This window comes from Pleurodeles waltl, chromosome 9 (assembly GCF_031143425.1).
Source record: "Pleurodeles waltl isolate 20211129_DDA chromosome 9, aPleWal1.hap1.20221129, whole genome shotgun sequence".
Taxonomy (NCBI): domain Eukaryota; kingdom Metazoa; phylum Chordata; class Amphibia; order Caudata; family Salamandridae; genus Pleurodeles; species Pleurodeles waltl.
The window spans coordinates 763522495-763549035 of NC_090448.1; positions in this window are offsets into that span (position 1 = coordinate 763522495).

A 26541-nucleotide genomic window follows, 5' to 3' on the forward strand; every position below is an offset into this window, starting at 1 on the left:
TGTCTACCGAAATCGGAAGAACTACCATTCCATCAATGTGCAAGTTATCTGCTTCCCAGACTTATATATCCCAAGAGTGTATGCCCTCTTCCCTGGGTCAATACATGATTCATTCATACTACGGAACAGCAATATACCCATTCCGATGTCACAAATTGGGCCAGGGAGGGCTTGGCCTGTTGGTAAGTACATGACTTGTTGATCTTTGCCTGAATCCTACTTTAGGAAGGGGCAATGGTTTGACATGTGAGAAATTTGTTGATGTACTGCTTCCATGTAGGAGACGCAGTGTATTCTAACTGACCATGGTTATTGGCACTGCTGAGGAATCCAACAACCACAGGGGAAGTCCGTTTCAATGAGGCCTGTGGAAGAACACGGATGCCAGTGGAGTGGGCTTTCGGGGTCCTGAAGGCTAGGTTTAGGTGCCTAGACAAGACATGTGAAGCCTTCCTCTACTCACCCAATAAGGTGTGCCAAATCATGGTTGCCTGCTGGATTCTCCATAATATCGTCCTCAGGAGAGACATCCTTATAATTGCAGAGGAGGGAGACCCTGATGAGCCTCCGGGAGAGGATATTGAAATGCCATATGAAGATGACAGTGGTGAAGATGAAGGAGTTGTCTTACGTCAAGTTGTAATTGCCCAGAGTGTAAGTTTACCTTTACAAATATTCAGCTCCAATGTCAGTACAACTTGTGCCCCAAGGACATATCCTTCTGCTATTGTAATATGTTAGGGATGGTCAGTGCAGGAAAGTTCAAAGCAAAGATGTTAGTGGATCAGAGTTTCCCTACATTGGGTTATGTGATAAACTGTGCATATGCTAAGTATGTTATTTTGTTTCACGGTCCTTCACCGTGTCATCTTCATTTGGACATTTCAACATTGTGACATTTACTGTGATATGTTGCTGTTTTGAAGTACAAAGTGTACATGTGTTGATCCTGGGACAGACACCCACTTGGGATGAACATATCTTTCCCGAAGACAAGTTGCACTCTGATAACGTGGAAGTTCAGAAGATTGTATCTGATCTGTTTTCTTCGCAATGCTGTCATTAAGGCAATATGTGCCACTTAAGTTGCTAAAACCACATGTGCATGTCAAACACTAGCATACTCTTCTCCCTTCACATTGGCTAAATTGTCAACTTCTGGACTGTGGAGATAGCTGTTGATGTGTTTCATCATAGGTGATAGAATGTTTTGTTAGCACACCACTGAATGGTGAATGTGTTATTGCACCAGATATTGTCACAATGGGCCAGATGTATCAAGCCTTTTTGCATTCACAAACAGTGCGAATGTCCCTTTGCGAATGCAAAAATGCGGTTTACGATGTATGAAAGGCATTCGCAGAGTGAAAATAAGAAATCGCAAAAATATTGATTTTTAGCGAATGAGACACAAATTTGCGTGTCGCAAACACCGTATCGCAAATAGAGATATGATTTACCGAATTGCTTTTGCTGAATCCTAATTGGCAAAAACCGAATCGCAATGCGTTGTAGCAAAAAATCGCAAATAGCGAATATTCGCAGAATGGCCGTTTGCATATGCAATTTACCACTAATTGAAACCAGGTGGTAACCAGGTGCAACCTATATAAAGAGGCCCAGAGTGCCTCAACCCCTCTTCCACAATGGCGGCACTCTATGTCATGGAGAGGAGAATGAGGATCTTGGCAGGTTTGAGGAGAGGGAGGAGGAGACATGAGCGCATTTTCAGAGTGCGCATTACCCTTTTTGGGCAGACTGAGGAGGAAATTTATGATAAGTATAGGTTAAGCTCAGCCATGATACTTGACCTGATAGCTGAGCTACAACCCATGCTGCTGCGCACAACACACAGGACCAATAGCATACCCACACATGTGCAGGTATTATGCTCCCTGCACCTACTAGCCTCAGGGAGCTATCAAGGGGTCATAGCAGCAGCTGGAGGGGTGCGCTCTCTAGATTTTTCAATGCATTTCTCAATGCCATGCTGAGCAGAATACAACTGTACATAAGATTCCCCAACACCCCACAGGCATTACAACAAACTAAAGTTAATTTTTACCAGATAGCACAGTTCCCACATGTCCTAGGTGCCATTGATGGGACACATGTAGCAATCTGTCCACCATCGGCCACCGAATATATGTATGGCACCGTAAAAACCATAATTCTATGAACATACAGGCGATAGCAATGCTTCCTACATCATAACCGATCTCGTGGCCAGATCCCCAGGGAGCACGCATGACTCCTACATCTTTCGCCACAGTGGGATACACACAAGACTGCTAGCTGGGGAGTTTGGATAAGGATATCTACTAGGTAATTTGATAGTTCTGAATAATGCATTGATGTAAGCATGACAGCAAATGTACCCATTTTACTCTGTGTGCATCCAGGAGACAGTGCCTATGCAGTGCGCACCTATTGTTGTGTAGCTATTTTAGTTATAGCTCCATGCACGTTATTTTAACACACTAGGCCGCTGTGCACTTTAACCTAGATATATTTTATTCGGCTTCGCATTATTATTTTTACAATAACCATTTTACGGTCTTGTTTTATTTTCATCTATCTAACTGTTTTGCTTAGCCCAGCACTGTGTTCTCAAACAAGACATACGTGATCACTCTGTGCTTCATTCAAGGCTACAGTTTGGTACATTTCCGGTGAACGTGGTAGAAGTTTAGTCTCCAATATTCGTAGAAAATACACATCCTTACGTGGGGACATGTTCTTAGAACATCAGCAGTGTTATTATAAAAACACTTCCTAGTCCCATTATACTTTAAGAGGGATATTCCAGCCAGGGAACCACGACTATATGCTGATTGCTGAATGCTTCGCTACAGATGCTAACACAGACTACTGGCCTTTGCTCAGTTATGAGGGTTGATGTCTTCCCGGGGGTACCTGAAAGGCAGAATTAGAGTTTAACATGCTGTGCTCAGATTATGATTTAGATAGGAATTAATCCATCGATCATAGTGACAATATTATAGTGTTATTCTTATGCTTCACCGTTCTCTTCACAATTTTAATACTGTCATGTTGTGTCGTCCTGGTTATTGCAGCTCACGCTTTGCTGTCTAAGATGCAGGTGTTTTATTAAACCAATCAATAAAACATATACTGCTTCTGTTTGTCATTTATATATGAGACTGAATTGTAAATGAGAGAATCAGATGTGACCTGAATGACCACGACTTCCCTGAGAAGCATAATATGTCATGCGCTCGGCTTCCCAATCATCACTATCCCCTGGTAGAGATGAGGCACTGCTAGTTAGCCAGAGCAAAACCCGGATTTAGAGCGACAGGTGTCACCCACAGTGGGTTAGACTCAGTCTCCCACACCATGGACGATCTTGCTGCTCAAAATCCAGTAGTTTCATTAGAATAATGAGAGCATACGTGACATTGCGTCGCCAACGTTTGGTCAGGCTCTAATTTTCGGGTCCTCCGGAGTATCTCTGTCTCATTATATATTATGACACCTCAATACCACATGCAGAGATGTCCGTGGTGCTGAGGATTTCCACCACAGCTGCGTAGGTGATCCTACAGCTGGAGGTTGTTCAAGCTTGAACTTTAAAAGGAAAACCCTATTTGGTGTGCCTTCTCTGAACTCATGGTGTTACTATTATGGCGAATCCACAACAGGTACAAATAGAGGTTACCATGAGACAACCTCTAACTGCACATTTATTAGCGAATGGCCCAATGGCCCAGGGGGTCTAGTCACATTTGTGGTGGACACCCATGCAGCTTATAGAACAGAACTTTTTTACTCTTGGGTCACATTTCCAGCAGTTGATGGGAACACAAATACATTTCACCAATATACACCTGCAAATGCGCCTGGACAATACAGAGCATACGCATATTTAGAGATACCTCTATCTTATCAAGAACATAATAATTGGCTTGATGGCGCCCTACCCCACACAATATTACCACTAAGGTTAGGTCCACTAAGTAATGACGGTCCTACCTGGCCTTTATTGGCCACCTATACACCACTTCCTGCGGTTGCAAATTTAGCAGTAGCTGAGGTTTGTCGTTTATATATTGAATTATTGAATTAATAGCGATATATAGATGATGAGTACAATTTGTGGAGTAAACACTTAATACAAACCCAGCACATCCACATGCAGCAACGCCAGGTATAAATCCTGCGACTGTACATTCCATTATGGGTAAAGTACCTGCCAAATGAGAGGAAACTCCCTTTTGGCTAGCACAGAAAATTAATACGCTGGAAGCAGCATTTCCCCATACGGGACCTCAGGATAAACATAGAATATTAACAATGCGCTTGCCTTTTGGGATGGTCCCTACAGTAGAAAACTGTAATACCTGTGGGCACGGTATTTACCGCGCTCTATACAACGGCGCACGGTACACCAACACTTGCCAATTTACTGGAGGTGTTGAAACAAATTCAAGATAAATACGGGGCTGCCCCGGCCCTAGATTTAGGGATGCAATTGATGGTCAATTTTGCCACAGTATCTTCAATCATTTTAAGTAACCTTAAAGGGGAAGCGGTCGCACTTGCAGTGCGCATGCGGCTCTGTGACGTTCCACAAAAGGATCAGGAACGAGAGCTGCCTAAAATAATAGCAGAGACCTATTCAAGTATTGGTCGAGATAGCTTAGGAGCCAGACCACAAAAGCCAAAATTTCAGGTACATTGAACAAAGATACCCCCAAACAAGCACCTGAGGGTAATAAGAAACGCTGAGATAAAAATAAAAAAACTCCTAAAAAAGACAGGGGAGAATCCCCGCGTATGGAGACCCCACAGAATAGGTATAATCTCACAAAAAAGAAATGAGAGAGGTGGGCGATCAGAGCGAAGAACAGAATACGTTAAACTGAGACAGGAATCACAACGCTCATCGGAGGTTTCTGTTAAAAAGAAAAAAGTGGCAGCAGTCGCAGTCCGACATGCCACTCAGGAAGAGGGTTCTCTTGAAGAACAAGAATTGGGCTCTTGCATTGCTAGACAGCGTGGCAGAGGTCACAATAGTTCGCCAGAATCTTCTAGAGCATCTGGAGGTGAAAGCAACTGATGACTTTATACAAGTAGAGACTGCGGACATGCGTGTCTCCACCCTGATAGGGTGTACAAAGTAACTGTACAGTTAGAAGAAGACATTAAATGCACAATAGACGCAATCTTTTGGGATCGCGTAGTAAAAGTATATGATGTCTTGTTGGCCGAACAAGATTGGCCACCTGACTTTGTCGGTAACTGCCCATATGGAGAAGAAGTCATTAAGCCTTCCTTCTCGCCCCTTGTTCCAGAGGAACTCGCTGAATCCTATTCCATTGAATGGGCTTTAGCACAAGCACCTGCATTATACAGAAATCACGTAGGATGGGATAAAGAATCCACCTACCATGTAATTCCAATTAAAAGTGAACCTCAGCCACAACCGAAGTATCTGATAAAACATGAAGCAAAAGCACCAGTGAGAGAAATACTGACACAATTAGAGTACCAGGGTGTGATTGAACCCTGTGTCTCGCAATGAATAACCCTTTATTCCCCGTAGCTAAACCAGACCATTCATATAGAATAGTCTTAGACTACAGACATTTAAACAGTCATACACGTACCTATGCTATCCAAAACTTGCATAGCACTGCACTAATGAGCAACATAGTGTGTAAAAAATACAAAACAACACTGGACATTTCCAATGGTTTTTTCTGCCAGAATATAGCGCCTGAGAGTAGAGCCCTAATAAGTTTCAGTGCACTAGGCTCCCAGAAGAAATTCTGTTGTTTACCCCAGGGCTATAAGAACAGCCCAGGACTGTCCGCAGCTCGTGTCACTGCTATTTTGCATGAGATTGACCCTGAAGCATTGTCCTATGTATATGATATCTATCGCACGGATGATGAATTACTACAACATTTAAGACGCGTAGCCCGCATTGTTGTAGGATTTGCTGAATTTGGCTACAAATTTAACTTAAAAAAAACAAAAATAGCCTTCCTCAGCGTCCTGTTCTTAGGATATGAGCTGTAAAGTGAAGGGAAGAGCCTAGCGCCACAATTTTTAGAGAAATGCGCACAGTTACAACCACCGAATACGATTAAAAAACTCCAATCACTATTGGGTTTCCTAAATTTTGGCAGAACATACATTCCAGATTATGCTACACACATTAAACCTTTATATGACTTAATACGTCCCGATTTTTCAAGTAAATTCTGCACAATTGAACATTCACGCATTCTTCGAGAATTGCAGACAGATATGCTTGCAGCACAACATTTACATATGAGGGACAACAAAACACATTTGGTCATCAGGGTAATAGCTGGGGCCATCGGTTTCACCTATGTGACATTTAATGAAGGTGAGACAGTCCAGATTGCATACAAATCACACTTGTACTCAGCGGCAGAACATCGCTTTACTCCCACTGAGAAAATTCTCACTGCTGTACAGATGGGTGTCATTAAAGAAAGACCTCTTGCCCAAGGAAAACGCATGATTGTTGTTTCACCAATCCCAGCCCTACAGGCAGTTACAAAAGCTAGCGTTTCAAACGCAAAAGCATTACATCCACAATGGATACAATGGGCTACATCTCTGACAGCCACTGATGTAGACTACATTTTTGACCCAAAGCTACAAACTCAGGAATTCTTACAATATGAAATAGAATACCCAGTTCCAGCAAATACATTGCCGATTGAACAATATCATAGAGTCATGTACACCGATGGCTCAGCACAGCCGGCAATTGGAACTAAGCATCAATATTCTTCTGCTTGCGCAGTCGTGAGTGGCTACATGGAGGGTGATACATTTTGTCCTCTACATACATTTACACAAACCCTAGGGGATTGTAAAGCACAATTGGCAGAGCTAAAAGCTCTGCTGATGGCACTGGAACACACGGATCCTACACATCCTACGCTGATTGTTTGCGATTCATATTATTGTGTCCAATCCTTTAATGAATACCCGCATTATCGACGCCAGAATGCGTTCAGCGATTCCGAAGGCAACACCATTAAACACAGACTACTGTGGGGGAAAGTAGCTGACCTGAAAGAGACGCTACTGAATGTCCATGTTGTACACACACTTGGACACCAGCGCGTTGGAATACATGTTGCTGGAAATACACTGGCTGATGAAGCCGCAAAGTCGGCAGTGGCTGTGGCCGCTGTAGCTGCAGTGATTCGCTTGAGTTCAAAACCGGAAGCAGACATTTGGGCTGCCCTGACAGCTACGGCTGATGGTACGCCCTTTCTTAAAGGATTTCCTAACAAGTATCACTATCGAATGGGAGGTATGCTGAACGCTGAGGTTAAGATACCAGGCGTAGGTTTACGAGACATCCCCAACAAAGACATAAGATCACAGTTGATTAAAGCAGCGCATGAGGGGGTGGCATCTGCCCATGCTGGCGTGGCAGCTACAATTTCGATCTTGCAGGTCCGTTATTGGTGGCCAGGTCTCTACAAAGAGACTAAGCAGTATGTCCTTTGTTGTGACATCTATCAACAAATTAAAGTTTCCACTGCCAAGCACCCGCCGCAGACAACCCTCTTAATTTCAAACAAACCGTGACAATGTGTGTAATTGGACCACTGTGGTCCCCTAACACCTGATAGTGCATACAAATATATTTTAGTCGCTGTTGATTCATGCTCCAGATTTTTATGGGTGTGGCCACAACGCTTGGCTGACGCTTGGACTGTTATTAAAGATTTGCGAGTCTTTATCGTACATATGCAGTTGCGGCTTTCCATTCGGACTAGGGGCCTGCTTTCGCCTCAAGGGCATTCAGGAACGCCATGGCTTCGTTGGGGGTCAAACTCCAGTACTCGTCTCCATTTCATCCCGAGGAAAATAGTGTTGTGGAGCGATTAAACCATGATTTAAAGCAATCCTTAACAGCCAGAGTCCTAGGTACGGGTCTTAGTTGGCTGAACCACCTCTATGGAGTCTAGAGAGCACTATATAATCTGCTTAGAAGGTCCCTGGGGGGTTGTACTTCATATGAGAGCCTGTTCGGAACTCAAATGTATGTTCCGGATCATGATGGTCATGGCGTGGAGGCAGCAGAAACGCCTTTTGACATAAATGAACGTGTCACTGTCTTACAGGAATTGCAACAGTTCCGTGATGATAATTCTTCTAACAGTGGTGCCTCCACAGGAATTAAGGATGTACCGGTAACATCTACCAGATGGATTCCCAGAGTTGGGGATCTTGTACGTGAGAAAGTCGCTGTGAAGAAGGAATTTGGCCCTTCTCATTGAGCACCAGTCCCTGTACTAGGGATACACGGTACCAGAACTGTTATTCTACCACCATTGGGGAGTGCCAAAGAAAATCGTTTTGTCTCCATTGACAATGTCAAACTACAAAATGTGGCCAATCCTGCACAGCCGACCAACAGGAACATCCAGTAGTTCCCGAATCCCTATCACTACTGGTGAAGAAGTTCCTCTACAAGTTGTTTACACCAACACCGACACCTTGGGGAGGGTGGAAGATGATCTTGCATTAGTTCCACTAACGTCAACTAATATAGAAACATTTGACCAAGTCAACTTGACTCCAACACAAACAGATGGTGCTATCTATACTGTGCCACAGCAGGAAACACCAACTCCACAACTGATAACGGCTACGCCATTTGCACGAACTGCCTCTGGTTATTTTGCTGACTTAACGATGATGTCTCAGACTCATTTACCTCTTGGACAGATGATTTGTCAAGTACACGTAAGCTAATAAACTGGCTTAAAGAACCTTATTTTATTTTTCCATGGAACTATTTATGGCTTTCCTTGACTGTCCTAGCCTTTCTAACGTTGGATTGGTTTTGTCATTACCTTTTTCTTATTAACACATGGTCATTTTCTTCCTGAAAGATCAACAGTGGAACTGGTGGAGGAGGTTTTGAAACCACATTTTTCATCACATAAATTCCGAAGAGACTTATCTTTTGTGAACATTTCCGCAATGCCAATTCCTGATGGGATTGTTTGGGACAAAGTAATGTTTGATATATATGGTCCCACGGAAGTTATTCAAATACCGTATGTGTTCAAGTTATCAATGAATGATATAGTGATACCAGGCATTGTTTCTGATGATTGGGATGTGAAAACAGTTGATTCTATGATGACTGAATTGCAATATTATACTGTCTTTGAAAACGAAGATGTTTACCAGTTTAAAGAAAATTATGGTGATATGTGTTGCTATAATTATTATGGGCACCATTTCATACATAGAGCGAGCAGTCCCAAAACTGTTTTTAATTACACGCAATGGGAACATTGCCCGACTACACCACAAGGGAGTTCCAAAACATATTCTGAAAAAATTGCATATTTTTCTGGGCACAATCAAAAGAATGCTGAGTTATATTATTTTAAAGTACCACCTACTAAGTATATACATATGTTATTGACCAATACGAAATGTATATATTCAAAATCCTTTGTTTCTCGGTTATCGATAGAAGGCTATGAATATGAAATGAGTCGTCGTGAATACGTTTTATGATGAGTATCTTTATTCCAATAAAACAAATAAGATCAATAGCCGTAGAAAAGGGGCACAGGCACCGCAACCAACCGTCGCTTCTCACCGTCTCACTCCTGGAATTCTGTGACATCACACTATACGATGTCACACGATTCCAAGTGACACGTCCAGGTTCTAACCACATCACCACACTTCTTCCCCCCTTTGAAAGCTATATCCAAAATAAATACATAGGTTAAACATTAAGCATAAAACTCTATAAATAAAAACAACATTAAAAAAAAACATTTAAGATATGCCGCCTTACAAAGAAATTCATAAGAAACATGTCATATACAGATAAGTTCTATAGATCATACACATTTTTTTTTAACGTCATGACATAATCTTGAAATTTTGCAGGTTTATATCCAACTCTCACACTTTTCCTCCCAAAATCCTCTCTAGTTTCTGCTGGAACATTGATCGTTAATTGTTTTTTTGTGCCCTGCATTTTCATGGTGGAGTCCAAAGCTATTCTAGTAGTACTCCACCAAGTACCATCTGACAATTTCACTGCATTCCTACGCAATTCTTGAATTTGCAGAGAATCCCTGAATCTTGACATACCTTTCCTAACCAACAAATGATTCTTTACCCGCACCCAATCTCCAACATGCAGTCCATCATTTTTGTCTTGTGACCCACACAATTTCCTTTGTCCTCTAGTATTCGAATTGGTCTCTGCTATTTGCCAGATTTTTTTTACATCCGACCCTTCATGAAACAATTTGACCATCCAGAACGGGCATAATTCAGTAGTAGCAACTCTGCCCCTCATGAGTTCAAAAGGACTTTTCCCAGTGGCTACATGTGGTGTCGTGCGATAAGACCAAATCAGATCTTTAACACTCTGATTAACTGACACATTACTTCTACATGCAGCTTGAACACAATCCACTAAAACTCGGTTAAACCTCTCGACCATTCCATTGCTTTGAGGATGATATAAAGGTGTTCTAATGTGTCTAATACCACATTTATTTAGAAAGTGTACCATTTCTGATGAAACAAACTGAACACCATTATCAGTCAAGATTTGTTCAGGAAAACCTTCACGAATAAAAATGTTCCTTAAGCAATTGATAACACTTTGGGTGGTAGGAGCCCTGACAAATTCTACCTCAACCCATCTTGAAAGATGGTCAATTATGACTATAAAGTACCTCATATCAGGTGGTAAGACAAGGTACGGACCCAAGAAATCTAGACCTAGCTTTTGCCAAGCTCTAGCTGGAGATGGCACAAAAGAATCTGGGGGTCATTCTAACTCTGGCGGGCGGCAGAGGCCGCCCGCCAGAGTTCCCCCCTCCGAAATACCGCACCGCGGTCAGTAGACCGCGGAGGGTATTCTAAGTTTTTCCCTGGGCTGGCGGGCGGTCGCCAAAAGACCGCCCGCCAGCCCAGGGAAAAACTCCCTTCCCACGAGGATGCCGGCTCGTAATCGAGCCGGCGGAGTGGGAAGGTGCGACGGGTGCTGTTGCACCCGTCGCGTATTTCACTGTCTGCCAAGCAGACAGTGAAATACTTGTAGGGGCCCTCTTACGGGGGCCCCTGCAGTGCCCATGCCAGTGGCATGGGCACTGCAGGGGCCCCCAGGGGCCCCGCGACCCCCCCTACCGCCATCCGGTTCCCGGCGGGCGGACCGCCGGGAACTGGATGGCGGTAGGGGGGGGTCGGAATCCCCTCGGCGGCGCAGCTAGCTGCGCCGCCTTGGAGGATTCCAAAGGGCGGCGGTACACTGGCGGGAGACCGCCAGTGTTGCCGGTCCGACCGCGGCTTTACCGCCGCAGTCAGAATGCCCTGCGGGGCACCGCCGGCCTGTCGGCGGTGCTCCCGCCGACCCTGGCCCCGGCGGTCTTAGACCGCCGGGGTCAGAATGACCCCCTCTGTGTCTCTCCCAGTGATCAAAACCTTGTCACTCATGGAGCACTTAGTACAACTCCTTACATACTCCTCTATCTCTTTCTCCATTCTGGGCCACCAAAAATCTGATCTCAACTTCCTCTTCGTGATGGTCGCACCTAAATGACCAGAATGAGCGCTAACAATTAAATCCCTTCTCATACTTTCAGGAGGAATAAGTTTATCACTCCTCACCAATTTGTCACCCTCACTAGATAATTCATCTGACACCTTCCAAAATGGTTGAAGATCCGGTGAAAGATTTTTCTCTTTGGGCCATCCAGACTTCACCAAACACATCACTTCACTTAATAAGTCATCCTTCTTCACTGACTCAATCCAACTTTCCTCATCTAAAGATTTACAACCTTCAGAAATGTAAGCTACAAAACATTCTTCAATCTCTGTTTCCCACTCTTCTTCATCATCCTCTTTGATCGGTAATCGAGACAGAAAATCGGCCCTACTGTTTTTCCCACCAGGTATATACTCAACAGAGAAATTGAATTCTAATAGTTTGGCAGATAACCTGGCAATTCTAGCTGTAGAACGTTTAATCTTTCTCCCTGATAATATGTCTACCAAAGGCCTATGATCTGTTTTTAAGATAAATTGTCTGCCCCACAAATATGGTTTAAATTTCTCAACACTCCATACACATGCCAACAGTTCTTTCTCTATCACTGAGTATTTGCGCTCCACTAAGCTTAGGGTTCTCGATGCAAACCCTATAGTCCTTTCAAAACCATCACTTGAAATTTGTGTTAAAACAGCACCTAAACCATATTCACAAGCATCCACCGTAACCACAGTTTGCAAACCTTCTGTAAAAGGTCGCAACACTGGTGCTTTAATGATGTCTTGTTTAACTTTTTCAAAAGCTTTGTTGCACTCATCTGACCAAGCAAAAATCGAATTTTTCCTAAGCAGAGCTCTAAAACACTCAGTGGTATTGGCAAAAAATTTCAGAAATTTTGCATAAAATTCACATACTCCTAAAAATGACAACAATTGTTCTTTAGTTTTAGGAGGAGGTGCCTCTAAAATACTTCTTACTAAACCCGGCTTTGGTTTAATCCCTTGCTCAGATAAGATATGACCCAGGTACTCAACCTCCCTTGACTTGAACACACACTTCTCTTCCCTTAAGGTTACCCCTCTAACTTCTAATGTGCTTAAAACATTTTCTAAAACTTTATTATGTGCTAATTCGGTGTCCGAAAAAAACAAAATATCGTCCTGGAAGACAACTACATTTGGATTATCACTGAACATACTGGACATAAGTCTCTGAAAAACTGCCGCTGCCGAAGCTAAACCAAAAGGCAGCCTACAGAACTGAAATGTGCCATCAGGTGTTACAAAGGCCGTCAAATGTCTGGAACTAGCATCAAGCTCTACTTGATGGTAAGCTGATTTTAAGTCCAATTTTGTAAACCAGCTAGACACCCCAACTTTTGTGATCAAATCTTCAATCCTTGGTAAAGGAAAATTGTCTACCCAAATTTCCTTATTCAAGCTTCTCAAGTCCACACACATTCTTAAGTCCCCTGAACTCTTCTTAGTTAAAACAATTGGAGACAACCACAAAGTGCTCTCAACTTTCTCTATTACACCTTGTTCACACAAATCTTGTAACAGGTTTGACAATTCTGTCCTTATACTGAAAGGTACATTCCTTAATCTATGTTTGACAGGAACTGCATTTTGTTTAAGTTTAATGGTGTGTGTAAAGTTAGTTATCTTTCCTAATTTGTTTTGAAATAATCTTTGGAATTTCTGTTGCCATTTGCTTGTCCCCTCTGCAATAGTGTTCACATGGCTTGATCTGTTCTTTTCAATATACACAGGTATTTCTTGTCCTGGTTTGATAACTATATTAAATTCAGCCTGGTGAATCAATCCTAAGACATTGATTCCCTTTTTAGCCACATAGACTTTCCCATGAATAGTTTCATTATAAATGGTTAGTGACGCACAAAAATAACCCAGTAGATCAATTCTACTCCCTTCAAAAGCAATTGTGGAAACATTAGGACTACATAGTGGTTTCGCTCTCCAAAATTCATCATATTTATCTTTTGACACAATAGTAATGCGGGCTCCCGTGTCTACTAACAACTTAATAGCCACCCCTTCTATTGATACAAGAATGTCAGGATCCACAATCAACTTGTTACTTGTATGCCCAGACTCTTTGACCATCAATATAAACTCTTCTTGTCTTGTTGTTCCATTTGAATATCATCATTAAGAACACAGCGGACATTGTTCTTCCGAGAACCTCTGCAAACTCGAGAAAAATGACCAGTTTTGTTGCAATTCCTACATTGTTGGCCAACTGCAGGACAATTTTTGAAAGAAGACACATGAGAAGAAGCCCCACATCTATAACAGAAGGTTTTCTGGCCAGACTTAACTGTAGAAAAAGTTCTAGGTGTCGTAAAGCCATCTTGTTTTTTCTCCAAACAATAAAACTTCTTATTGTCAACACTCTGAATATTTGTTACTGCACCTGATATTGTTGTATTTGCTAAGGAAGATTCCAACTGTTTTGCATCTTCCAGAGAACACTCAATACTTTTCGCAATATCAATAGCTTTATCCAGAGAAGGATCTTTACACGTAAGTAATTTTTCCTGAATTTTCTTAGAAAAGCATCTTGCTACCAATTGATCCCTAATCAACTGAGATGTGAAATTCTCAAATTCACATTTTGCAGCTAATACTTTTAATGCAGTAATAAAAGTATCAATACTTTCATTTGAATTTTGCGATCTGGTAAAAAAATTATATCTATGCACTACAATATTCTTGGTTTTAACAAAATGTTTGTCCAACTGTGCAACTGCCATGTCAAATTCATCTAACTCTTCTTCTTCGCCCATTTGGTACGCAGGTAGATGATCAAAATATTTTGTCCTTCAACTCCTAAATAATAATACATTAAACTTTTTTTTCTTTCAGGTCTGAATCTATGACCTTCGATAGCTCCTAGAAAAGCTTTAAAAGATCGCAATCACAGTTTCCATTCCAGAGGAGGATCACCGGGATCTTGCAAGGAAGGAGCAGGTGGTTGAATATTCTGCATTGTCCAATAAGTTGCAAATGTCTAAACAAAAATACTTCCAAAAATGTATTTAAAAAAACAATGTGTAAAAAAAAATTGATCTTCTTTCCCTTCTTTTGTTTTTACATATGTTCTTCCCAATGTAAGATGGCCGACAAGAAAAGTGCCAAAAAACTTGAGTCCTTTTTCTATGTTGCTGACAAGTTACTAACAGGAAATGCACAAAAAAACAGTAACACCGGAACCTGAAGAACAGTTGAAAGCCGAAGGTGAGAATCACAGTTTCTGCTTGCTTAAATAACTTTAACTTTGATCCTTAATCGATGAAGTACCCGATTAATGCGCGTGTACCATGTTGTTAAAATGTTTGCCGCGCGAGCTCCTGAATACACAATTTGCGCACGTGTGTATCATGCGCGCGACAGTCTGTTTCACTGTTTGCTGCACGAGCGCCTTAAACCGGTTCAGATTGTCTCGCGCTGCAGCTAACAAACTAATTCGTAACTGCCTTCTAGACGTAAAAACTCTGTGCCCCCCACACCTCCACAGCAGTTACTGTACTTGGCGTTCTTGCCGTAAAAAACACCCGATCTGTATTTTCAAAACTTCTCTTGGTTCCACAATTACTTCGAAAATTCAGAGTTCATTTCTGTTCCTGAGCATCTTGGTTCCTTCCACTCGTCACCACTTGAAATGAGTCGTCGTGAATACGTTTTATGATGAGTATCTTTATTCAAATAAAACAAATAAGATCAATAGTCGTAGAAAAGGGGCACAGGCACCGCAACCAACCGTCGCTTCTCACCGTCTCACTCCTGGAATTCTGTGACATCACACTATACGATGTCACAGGATTCCAAGTGACACGTCCAGGTTCTAACCACATCACCACAGAATATTGGCTTAAATCAGTTGATCTGAAAAGTGTGTGGGGAACAAGAAATTGGCAAGTTAAGGGAAAGGAAACACTGTTTAGAGCATGCCTTATTCCTGTACAAATGATTTTTTAAACGAAACGGCACAACAGACAAGTTGTTTAGGCTTAGCTAAAATTAGGGAATTGAATATGCCCAGTATACCTGCCCCCGCAAAGTTTTATAAATGGCAAAAATATACAAATGCAACTGAAAATGAGCTTGATGAGTGGGTCCAGAATGGTACATTTAATGATTCACTGACACGACCTGGAGGGTGGTTATTGTGGTCAATAGATACCAATGGGTGTCATCAATGTTTTATTAACTCCTCGGGGGTTTTAGGACGAGTAGGCCAGACCCTCGCTATATATCATCAGAGCATGAGGGTATAATTACAACTTATAGTGTGGGAGAATTATGCTAGCAGTGGCTAAGATCATCCTCACTAGATGCGGTTAGAGAACACCTCAGTCTCCTGTCTAACTCCACTGACTTACAAGATATCTTGTCAGGCCCCAGAACACCACATAGGAAGCGTTTCCTATATGCAGTATACAATGAGATTTGGAAACTTTCCCAACAAGATGCTGCTGCCCGGTTAAGGCAAATAGATCAGGAAAATCTAAAAAAGGCATTAGCTGTTGTTTATAATGGGTTTAACACCTTGTTCGACCGGATATATACCATAAATATTATTGTCTCTTCTGCTATAGACATTATACAATCAGATATGTCTTCTTTAAACCATGGACAAAGTCAGATCAGGTCCATTATGCAGTTAGGTTGGACACTTCAGACATTGAAGGTGGGTCGCCTCCCATGGCAGCATGTAGGAAGTTGGCTCTGTATGCACTATTTCAAAGTAAGGAATAGTATGCACAGAGTCCAAGGGTTCCCCTTCGAGGTAAGATAGTGGCAAAAAGAAATAATACTAATGCTCTATTTTGTGGTAGTGTGGTCGAGCAGTAGGCTTATCAAAGGAGTAGTGTTAAGCATTTGTTGTACATACACAGGCAATAAATGAGGAACACACACTCAGAGACAATTCCAGGCCAATAGGTTTTTGTACAGAAAAATATCTTTTCTTAGTTTATTTTAAAAACCACAGGTTCAAATTTTACATGTAATACTTCAAATGAAAGGTATTGCAGGTAAGTACTTTAGGAACTTTGAATAATCACAATAGTATATATACTTTTCAAATAAATCACATATAGCTATTTTAAAACTAGACAGTGCAATTTTCGACAGTTCCTGGGGGAGGTAAGTATTTGTTAGTTTTTGTAGGTAAGTAAACCACGTACGGGGTTCAAGTTTGGGTCTAAGGTAGCCCACCGTTGGGGGTTCAGAGCAACCCCAAAGTTACCACACCAGCAGCTCAGGGCCGGTCAGGTGCAGAGTTCAAAGTGGTGCCCAAAACGCATAGGCTTCAATGGAGAAGGGGGTGCCCCGGTTCCAGTCTGCCAGCAGGTAAGTACCCGCGTCTTCGGAGGGCAGACCAGGCGGGTTTTGTAGGGCACCGGGGGACACACAAGTCCACACAGAAAGTACACCCTCAGCGGCACAGGGGCGGCCGGGTGCAGTGTGCAAACACACGTCGGGTTTTCAATTGGAATCAATTGGAGACCAAGGGGTCTCTTCAGCAATGCAGGCAGGCAAGGGGGGGCTCCTCGGGGTAGCCACCACCTGGGCAAGGGAGAGGGCCTCCTGGGGGTCACTCCTGCACTGGAGTTCCGATCCTTCAGGTCCTGGGGGCTGCGGGTGCAGGGTCTTTTCCAGGCGTCGGGATCTGGGAGTCAGGCAGTCGCGGTCAGGGGGAGCCTCGGGATTCCCTCTGCAGGTGTCGCTGTGGGGGCTCAGGGGGGGGCAACTCTGGTTACTTACAGTCTTGGAGTCGCCGGGGAGTCCTCCCTGAAGTGTTGTTTCTCCACAAGTCGAGCGGGGGCGTCGGGTGCAGAGTTGCAAGTCTCAAACTTCCGGCGGGAAACGCAGTTGTCTTGAAGTTGCTTCTTTGGAAACAAAGTTGCAGTCTTGGATGAACAGAGCCGCTGTCCTCAGGAGTTTCTTGGTCCTTCTAGAGCAGGGCAGTCCTCTGAGGATTCAGAGGTCACTGGTCCTGGGGAAAGCGTCGCTGGAGCAGTGTCTTTTCGAAGTGGGGAGACAGGCCGGTAGAGCTGGGGCCAAAGCAGTTGGTGTCTCCGTCTTCTATGCAGGGTTTTTCAGCTCAGCAGTCCTCTTCTTCTTAGGTTGCAGGAAATCTGAGTTCTTAGGTTCTGGGGAGCCCCTAAATACAGAATTTAGGGGTGTGTTTAGGTCAGGGAGGGCAGTAGCCAATGGCTACTAGCCCTGAGGGTGGCTACACCCTCTTTGTGCCTCCTCCCAAGGGGAGGGGGTCACATTCCTATCCCTATTGGGGGGATCCTCCATCTGCAAGATGGAGGATTCCTAAAAGTCAGAGTCACTTCAGCTCAGGTTGCCTTAGGGGCTGTCCTGAGTGGCCAGTGACTCCTCCTTGTTTTTCTCATTATCTCCTCCGGCCTTGCCGCCAAAAGTGGGGCCGTGGACGGAGGGGGCGGGCAATTCCACTAGCTGGAATGCCCTGTGGTGCTGGAACAAAGGGGGTGAGCCTTTGAGGCTCACCGCCAGGTGTTACAGCTCCTGCAAGGGGGAGGTGATAAGTATCTCCACCCAGTGCAGGCTTTGTTACTAGCCACAGAGTGACAAAGGCACTCTCCCCATGTGGCCAGCAACATGTCTCGAGTGCGGCAGGCTGCTAAAACCAGTCAGCCTACACAGGTAGTTGGTTAAGGTTTCAGGGGGCACCTCTAAGGTGCCCTCTGGGGTGTATGTTACAATAGAATGTACACTGGCATCAGTGTGCATTTATTGTGCTGAGAAGTTTGATACCAAACTTCCCAGTTTTCAGTGTAGCCATTATGGTGCAGTGGAGTTCGTGTTTGACAGACTCCCAGACCATATACTCTTATGGCTACCCTGCACTTACAATGTCTAAGGTTTGGCTTAGACACTGTAGGGGCACAGTGCTCATGCACTGCTGCCCTCACCTATGGTATAGTGCACCCTGCCTTAGGGCTGTAAGGCCTGCTAGAGGGGTGACTTATCTATACTGCATAGGCAGTGTGAGGTTGGCATGGCACCCTGAGGGGAGTGCCATGTCGACGTACTCGTTTTGTCCTCACCAGCACACACAAGCTGGCAAGCAGTGTGTCTGTGCTGAGTGAGGGGTCCCCAGGGTGGCATAAGATATGCTGCAGCCCTTAGAGACCTTCCCTGGCATCAGGGCCCTTGGTACCAGGGGTACCAGTTACAAGGGACTTACCTGGATGCCAGGGTGTGCCAATTGTGAAAACAAAAGTACAGGTTAGGGAAAGAACACTGGTGCTGGGGCCTGGTTAGCAGGCCTTTAGCACACTTTCAAATCAAAACATAGCATCAGCAAAGGCAAAAAGTCAGGGGGTAACCATGCCAAGGAGGCATTTCCTTACACACACACCCCCCCCCCCAAATGAAAGAGGATGAGACTAACCTTTCCCCAGAGAGTCTTCATTTTCTAAGTGGAAGAACCTGGAAAGGCCATCTGCATTGGCATGGGCAGTCCCAGGTCTGTGTTTCACTATAAAGTCCATTCCCTGTAGGGATATGGACCACCTCAACAGTTTTGGATTTTCACCTTTCATTTGCATCAGCCATCTGAAAGGTCTGTGGTCAGTTTGAACTACAAAGTGAGTACCAAAGAGGTATGGTCTCAGCTTCTTCAGGGACCAAACCACAGCAAAGGCCTCCCTCTCAATGGCACTCCAACGCTGCTCCCTGGGGAGTAACCTCCTGCTAATGAAAGCAACAGGCTGGTCAAGGCCATCATCATTTGTTTGGGACAAAACTGCCCCTATCCCATGTTCAGAGGTATCTGTCTGCACAATGAACTGCTAGGAGTAATCTGGAGCTTTTAGAACTGGTGCTGTGCACATTGCTTGTTTCAGGGTGTCAAAGGCCTGTTGGCATTCTACAGTCTAGTTTACCTTCTTGGGCATTTTCTTGGAGATAAGTTCTGTGAGGGCTGTCACTATGGATCCATATCCCTTCACAAACCTCCTGTAATACCCAGTCAAGCCAAGGAATGCCCTGACTTGAGTCTGGGTTTTTGGAGCTGCCCAGTCCAGAATAGTCTGGATCTTAGGCTGGAGTGGCTGAACTTGGCCTCCTCCCACAAGGTGTCCCAAGTAAACCACAGTTCCCTGCCCTATCTGGCATTTGGATGCCTTGATAGAGAGGCCTGCAGATTGCAGAGCCTTCAAAACCTTCTTCAGGTGGACCAGGTGATCCTGCCAGCTGGAGCTAAAGACAGCAATATCGTCAAGATAAGCTGCACTAAAGGACTCCAAACCAGCAAGGACTTGATTCACCAACCTTTGGAAGGTGGCAGGGGCATTCTTTAAACCAAAGGGCATAACAGTAAACTGATATTGCCCATCAGGTATGGAGAATGCTGTCTTTTCTTTTGCTCCTGGTGCCATTTTGATTTGCCAGTACCCTGCTGTTAAGTCAAAGGTACTTAAGAATTTGGCAGCCCCTAATTTATCAATCAGTTCATCAGCCCTTGGAATGGGATGGGCATCTGTCTTGGTGACAGAATTAAGTCCTCTGTAGTCCACACAAAACCTCATCTCTCTCTTTCCATCTTTGGTGTGAGGTTTGGGGACTAAGACCACTGGGCTAGCCCAGGGGCTGTCAGAGTGCTCAATCACTCCCAATTCCAGCATCTTGTGGACTTCAACCTTGATGCTTTCCTTCACTTGGTCAGACTGTCTGAATATTTTGTTTTTGACAGGCATGCTGTCTCCTGTGTCCACATCATGGGTACACAGGTGTGTCTGACCAGGGGTTAGGGAAAAGAGCTCAGCAAATTGTTGCAGGACCTTCCGACAGTCAGATTGCTGTTGGCTAGAGAGGGTGTCTGAATAGATCACTCCATCTACTGAACCATCTTTAGGGTTTGATGATAGGAGATCAGGGAGAGGTTCCCTCTCAGCTTCCTGGTCCTCATCTGTTACCATCAACAGATTCACATCAGCCCTGTCATGGAAGAGCTTAAGGCGGTTCACATGATCACCCTCTTGGGGCTCCTGCTAGTGCCTAAGTCCACCGGTTAGGTGACCTGACTCTTCTTCTCTAGCACTGGGTAAGGGCCACTCCATTTGTCCTGAAGTGCCCTGGGAGCCACAGGCTCCAAAACCCAGACTTTCTGCCCTGGTTGAAATTCAACCATTGCAGCCTTTTGGTCATACCAAAACTTCTGGAGCTGTTGGCTGGCCTCAAGGTTTTTACTTGCCTTTTCCATGTACTCTGCCATCCTTGAACGTAGGCCAAGTACATAGTCCACTATGTCTTGTTTAGGCTCATGAAGAGGTCTCTCCCAGCCTTCTTTCACAAGAGCTAGTGGTCCCCTTACAGGGTGGCCAAACAGAAGTTCAAAGGGTGAGAACCCTACTCCCTTCTGAGGCACCTCTCTGTAAGCGAAAAGCAGACATGGCAAGAGGACATCCCATCTCCTTTTGAGTTTTTCAGGGAGCCCCATGATCATGCCCTCTAATGTCTTGCTGAATCTGTCAACAAGGCCATTAGTTTGTGGATGGTAGGGTGTAGTGAATTTATAAGTCACTCCACACTCATTCCACATGTGTTTCAGGTCTGCTGACATGAAGTTGGTACCTCTGCCAGACACCACCTCCTTAGGGAAACCCACTCTGGTAAAAATACCAATGAGGGCCTTGGCTACTGCAGGGGCATTAGTCGACCTAAGGGGAATAGCTTCAGGGTATCTAGTAGCATGATCCACTACTACTAGTATGTACATATTCCCTGAGGCTGTGGGAGGTTCAAGTGGACCCACTATGTCCACACTCACTCTTTCAAAGGGGACCCCCACCACTGGAAGTGGAATGAGGGGGGCCTTTGGATGTCCACCTGTCTTACCACTGGCTTGACAGGTGGTACAGGAGACACAAAACTCCTTGACTTTCTGGGACATTTTGGGCCAGTAGAAGTGGTTGACTAGTCTCTCCCACGTCTTGGTTTGTCCCAAATGCCCAGCAAGGGGAATATCATGGGCTAAGGTCAGTATGAACTCTCTAAACTCCTGAGGCACTACCACTCTCCTAGTGGCACCAGGTTTGGGATCTCTTGCCTCAGTGTAAAGGAGTCCATCTTCCCAATAGACCCTATGTGTTCCAGTTTTCTTGTCATTGGACTCTTCAGCAACTTGCTGCCTAAGGCCTTCAAGAGAGAGACAGGTTTCTTGTCCCTTACACAACTGTTCCCTTGGGGGTCCCCCTGGGCCTAAGAGCTCAACCTGATAAGGTTCTAACTCCATAGGCTCAGTTCCCTCAGAGGGCAGAACTTCTTCCTGAGAAGAGAGGTTCTCTTTTTGTTGTTGTGTTGCAGCTGGTTTCCCAGTTGTCTTTCCTTTTCTCTTGGTAGGCTGGGCCCTTTTTTCAGACTCCAGCTCTACTTTTTCACCCTGAGCCTTGCACTGTGCCCTTGTCTTGACACACACCAGTTCAGGTATACCCAGCATGGCTGCATGGGTTTTCAGTTCTACCTCAGCCCATGCTGAGGACTCCAGGTCATTTCCAAGCAAACAGTCTACTGGGATATTTGAGAAGACCACCACCTGTTTCAGGCCATTGACCCCTCCCCACTCTAAAGTTACCATAGCCATGGGATGTACTCTAGTCTGATTGTCAGCGTTGATGACTGGATAAGTTTGTCCAGCCAGGTATTGACCAGGGGAAACCAGTTTCTCTGTCGCCATGGTGACACTGGCACCTGTATCCCTCAGGCCTTCTACACTTGTCCCATTAATTAAGAGCTGCTGCGTGTATTTTTGCATGTTAGGAGGCCAGGCAGCCAGTGTGGCTAAATCCACCCCACCCTCAGAGACTAATGTAGCCCCCAGTGTGACACCTGATTTGCTCTGGGCACACTGTTGATCCCACTTGGAGACTAGCCATTCCAGTGTTAGCTGGAGTGGAGTTGGAAGTGGTACTTTTCTTGGGACAGGCCTTGTCTCCAGTTTGGTGTCCAGGCTGATTACAGCTACGACACCAGGCCATTTTGGGATCAAAGTTTTTACCCTTGTACCCAAAATTGTTTTGTGAAGAGGCTCTGGGCCCACCCTCCTGTGCAGGTTTTTGGGGGCCTGAAGAAGACTCTTTACTATTTTTGTTTTTGGATGTCTCAACACTCTTCCCCTGGGGAGGCTTTGTGACCCCTTTCTTTTGGTCACCCCCTGTGGAAGTCTTGGTCACCCTAGTCTTGACCCAATGGTCCGCCTTCTTTCCCAATTCTTGGGGAGAAATTGGTCCTAGGTCTCCCAGATGCTGATGCAGTTTATCATTTGAACAATTACTCAATAGGTGTTCTTTCACAAATAAATTGTACAGCCCATCATAATCATTTACACCACTGCCTTGAATGCAACCATCCAGTGTTTTCACTGAGTAGTCCACAAAATCAACCCAGGTCTGGCTCGAGGTTTTTTTGAGCCCCCCTGAATCTAATTCTATACTCCTCAGTGGAGAATCCAAAGCCCTCAATCAGGGTTCCCTTCATGAGGTCATAAGATTCTGCATCTTTTCCAGAGAGTGTGAGGAGTCTATCCCTACACTTTCCAGTGAACATTTCCCAAAGGAGAGCACCCCAGTGAGATCTGCTTACTTTTCTGGTTACACAAGCCCTCTCACAAGCTGTGAACCATTTGGTGATGTCATCACCATCTTCATATTTAGTTACAATCCCTTTAGGGATTTTCAACATGTCAGGAGAATCTCTGACCCTATTTATGTTGCTGCCACCATTGATGGGACCTAGGCCCATCTCTTGTCTTTCCCTTTCTATGGCTAGGATCTGTCTTTCCAAAGCCAATCTTTTGGCCATCCTGGCTAACAGGAGGTCCTCTTCACTGAGGCTATCCTCAGTGATTTCAGAGGTGCTGGCCTCTCCTGTGAGGGAAGCAGCATCTTTGGCTATCACAGTTGGAATCAGGGATTGAGGGTCCCTGGGTTCCCTAGTTAGGACTGGGAGGGGGGAATTCTCCTCCAGTTCACTATCATCATCCTCTGGGTTGTCATCCTCAGAGGGGTTGGCTTTTTCATACTCTGCCAAAAGCTCCTGGAGCTGTTGTTTGGAGGGTCTTGAGCCAATTGTGATTTTCTTTATTTTGCAGAGTGACCTTAGCTCCCTCATCTTAAGATGGAGGTAAGGTGTGAGGTCGAGTTCCTCCATATTCACATCTGCACCAGGCATTATGTTTCTAAAAGTTGGAATACTTTTTAAGAATCTAAACTAGTTCTAGAATCTAATTCAAACTTTCACAAAACTTTTAAACTCTAAAAGAAATGCTAACAGGGACTAACACAAGGCCCTAGCAGGACTTTTAAGAATTTAGAAAAATAGTTCAAATTGCAAAAAATCAATTTCTAATGACAATTTTTGGAATTTGTTGTGTGATCAGGTATTGGCTGACTAGTCCAGCAAATGCAAAGTCTTGTACCCCACCGCTGATCCACCAATGTAGGAAGTTGGCTCTGTATGCACTATTTCAAAGTAAGGAATAGTATGCACAGACTCCAAGGGTTCCCCTTCGAGGTAAGATAGTGGCAAAAAGAGATAATACTAATGCTCTATTTAGTGGTAGTGTGGTCGAGCAGTAGGCTTATCAAAGGAGTAGTGTTAAGCATTTGTTGTACATACACAGGCAATAAATGAGGAACACACACTCAGGCGGTCATTCTGACCGCGGCGGTCGGCGGTCGCCGCCCGCCAAGCGGTTCCCGCCGAAAGACCGCTCCGCGGTCAAAAGACCGCGGCGGCCATTTTGCCTTTCCCGCGGGGCCAGCGGGCGACCGCCAGAAGACCGCCGGCCGGCCCAGCGGAACAGCCCCTTCAACAATGAAGCCGGCTCGGAATGGAGCCGGCGGAGTTGAAGGGGTGCGATGGGTGCAGTGGCACCCGTCGCGATTTTCACTGTCTGCTAAGCAGACAGTGAAAATCTCTGTGGGGCCCTGTTAGAGGCCCCTGCACTGCCCATGCCAGTGGCATGGGCAGTGCAGGGGCCCCCAGGGGCCCCACGGCACCCGTTCCCGCCATCCTGGTTCTGGCGGTGGACACCGCCAGAAACAGGCTGGCGGGAAGGGGGTCGGAATCCCCATGGCGGTGCTGCAAGCAGCGCCGCCATGGCGGGTTCCCTGGGCCAGCGGGAAACCGGCGGGAAACCGCCGGCTCCCCTTTTCCGACCTCGGCTTTACCGCCGCGGTCAGAATCGCCCAGGAAGCACCGCCAGCCTGTTGGCGGTGCTTCCGCCGCACTCCGCCATGGCGGTCATGGACCGCCAAGGTCAGAATGACCCCCTCAGAGACATTTCCAGGCCAATAGGTTTTTGTATAGAAAAATATATTTTCTTAGTTTATTTTAGAACCACAGGTTCAAATTTTACATGTAATACTTCAAATGAAAGGTATTGCAGGTAAGTACTTTAGGAACTTTGAATAATCACAATAGCATATATACTTTTCAAATAAATCACATATAGCTATTTTAAAACTAGACACACTGCAATTTTTGATAGTTCCTGGGGGAGGTAAGTATTTGTTAGTTTTTGTAGGTAAGTAAACCACCTACGGGGTTCAAGTTTGGGTCCAAGGTAGCCCACTGTTGGGGGTTCAGAGCAACCCCAAAGTTACCACACCAGCAGCTCAGTCGCGGTCAGGGGGAGCCTCGGGATTCCCTCTGCAGGCGTCGCTGTGGGGTCTCAGGGGGGGCAACTCTGGTTGCTCACAGTCTCGGAGTCGCCGGGGAGTCCACCCTGAAGTGTTGTTTCTCCACAAGTCGAGCCGGGGGCGTCGGGTGCAGAGTTGCAAGTCTCACGCTTCCGGCAGGAAACGCAGTTGTCTTGAAGTTGCTTCTTTGGAAACAAAGTTGCAGTCTTGGATGAACAGAGCCGCTGTCCTCAGGAGTTTCTTGGTCCTTCTAGAGCAGGGCAGTCCTCTGAGGATTCAGAGGTCACTGGTCCTGGGGAAAGCGTCGCTGGAGCAGTGTCTTTTCGAAGTGGGGAGACAGGCCGGTAGAGCTGGGGCCAAAGCAGTTGGTGTCTCCGTCTTCTGTGCAGGGTTTTTCAGCTCAGCAGTCCTCTTCTTCTTAGGTTGCAGGAAATGTGAGTTCCTAGGTTCTGGGGAGCCCCTAAATACAGAATTTAGGGGTGTGTTTAGGTCAGGGAGGGCAGTAGCCAATGGCTACTAGCCCTGAGGGTGGCTACACCCTCTTTGTGCCTCCTCCCAAGGGGAGGGGGTCACATTCCTATCCCTATTGGGGGGATCCTCCATCTGCAAGATGGAGGATTCCTAAAAGTCAGAGTCACTTCAGCTCAGGTTGCCTTAGGGGCTGTCCTGACTGGCCAGTGACTCCTCCTTGTATTTCTCATTATCTCCTCCGGCCTTGCCGCCAAAAGTGGGGCCGTGGCCGGAGGGGGCGGGCAACTCCACTAGCTGGAATGCCCTGTGGTGCTGGAACAAAGGGGGTGAGCCTTTGAGGCTCACCGCCAGGTGTTACAGCTCCTGCAAGGGGAGGTGATAAGCATCTCCACCCAGTGCAGGCTTTGTTACTAGCCACAGAGTGACAAAGGCACTCTCCCCATGTGGCCAGCAACATGTCTCGAGTGTGGCAGGCTGCTAAAACCAGTCAGCTTACACAGGTAGTTGGTTAAGGTTTCAGGGGGCACCTCTAAGGTGCCCTCTGGGGTGTATGTTACAATAAAATGTACACTGGCATCAGTGTGCATTTATTGTGCTGAGAAGTTTGATACCAAACTTCCCAGTTTTCAGTGTAGCCATTATGGTGCTGTGGAGTTCGTGTTTGACAGACTCCCAGACCATATACTCTTATGGCTACCGTGCACTTACAATGTCTAAGGTTTGGCTTAGACACTGTAGGGGCACAGTGCTCATGCACTGGTGCCCTCACCTATGGTATAGTGCACGTTGCCTTAGGGCT